Source organism: Myotis davidii, unplaced genomic scaffold, assembly GCF_000327345.1.
Source record: "Myotis davidii unplaced genomic scaffold, ASM32734v1 scaffold120, whole genome shotgun sequence".
Classification (NCBI taxonomy): Eukaryota; Metazoa; Chordata; class Mammalia; order Chiroptera; family Vespertilionidae; genus Myotis; species Myotis davidii.
The window spans coordinates 4,235,826-4,237,664 of record NW_006294778.1 but is presented as its reverse complement, the minus strand read 5'-3'; positions in this window follow the sequence as shown (position 1 = coordinate 4,237,664).

Here is a 1,839-nt window from a genome sequence, read left to right as displayed (position 1 = left end):
TGTTCTTCTTCGACTCTAAATGCCATTAAATGCACATGCATCCCTATTTCAGAAATGGTAAGCTTTAAGAAAGCCTGCTTCTTAGAACCAGTGAAATCGGTATCTATTCTTTAGTGATTTAATTCTTCCAATACCATTCACTGAGCACCGTGAGTACTGCTATGGGCCAGGCATTGTCCTGGATGCAGTAAAGGATGAACCCAAACAGACCTGGGCCCTGCAGCTGGGCTGTCAAAAGCAAGTGGGGGGCTGAGACGGGTGCTGACCATCACATGATCATACAAATGAGTCTGAATTCAAACTATGGAAGAAATGGTGATGTGAACTAGAGAAAGTTTTCCATGTATTAGAAATTGATCTGATAGCTTAAAAAAAGAGAGAGAGAGAGAGAAGAAGGCAAAATGAGGAAGGGAGGGTGTGGGACAGTCTGGACAGAGTAAAGAACCCCTCCGGAGGCGGTAGGGCAGGAAAAAGCGTGGCACTTAGAGAACTGGAAGGTGGAAAGGAGCAGAGAGAGCAAGGCGTTTGGTTCAAGGTCAGGAGGGAGACACAGGAAGGGGCCACTCGGCACCCACATGCCTGGTGCTGCTCCCGGCACTGGGGAGACGGTATGGACATGAGGGGCAGAGTCCTGCTCTCAAGCAGCTTACCTTGCAGTGGCTGGGAGGGTAGTGGGAAGGGATGAGAGGTGCAAGATAGATAATTTAAAAAAAAAAAGAAAAGAAGACAAAGTCAGGTAGCAGCCAAAGCTATGCCAAGAGCTAAAACGCACTAACGAGATATAGAATGACTAGGTATGACACAGCTTGAGAAGCCGCTCTAAGAAAGTGACACGTCAGCTGAGATCTAGATACATAACCAGGAAGAACTGGAATGATAAACGAGTAGGAAGAGCCTTCCTGGCAGAGGGAGCAGCTGGTGTCAAAGCCCAAAGGAAGAATGTTCTGCAGGACAGAAAGCAGACCAGGGTAGCTGGCATCTCGAGGTCAAGAGGAAGAATCTGACGAAATGATGCTGCCCAGACATGCGGATGTCATAGAAGGCACTGCAGGCGAAACCGAGGAATTTCGATTTTAGAATAAGTGCAATAGCAAAGCCACTGGAGTGGTCTTAATCTGGGAAGTGACATGATCTGGGTTACATTCTTAAAAGCTTATCCTGGTTATTTAGCAAACAATAGAATTTATAGGGGGAAAAAATGAAAGTAGCAAGACCAGTTTGGACGCTTGGGCTCACTAGAGTGATGCCAGTGAAAAGCTGAAGTCAAGATATCCCCTCTCGCCACTCGTATTCATCATCCTACTAGGAGTCCTAGCCGGTGCAGTAAGATAGAAAAAGGAAATAAAGTTATATTGGGCCCAGCTGGTGTAGCTCAGTGGGTAGCATCGACCTATCAGTCAGCAGGTCATGTTTCAATCTCTGGTCAGGGCACATGCCTGGGTTATGGGATCAATCCCCAGTAAGGGGTGTGCAGGAGGCAGCCGATCAATGATTGTCTCTCATCATTGATGTTTCCATCTCTCTCTTCCTCTCCCTTCCTCTCTGAAGTCAATAAAAATATATTAAAACTGGCCAAATATTTCAAGCAATCAAAAATGCATGAGGAACTCAATGTCTTCCAACAATTTAAATGGGTTGTGGGCTTGACTCCAGTGGGGTCTTGCAGGAGGCAGCCAATCAATGATTCTCTCTTATCATTGATGTTTCTATCTCTCTTTACCTCTCCCTTCCTCCCTGAAATCAATAAAGATATATTTTTTTAAAAAAGATGCTTGGCCTACAAATTCAATGCAATCTCAATAAAAATCTTCTAAAATGTCCTGAAATCAATAAAGATAT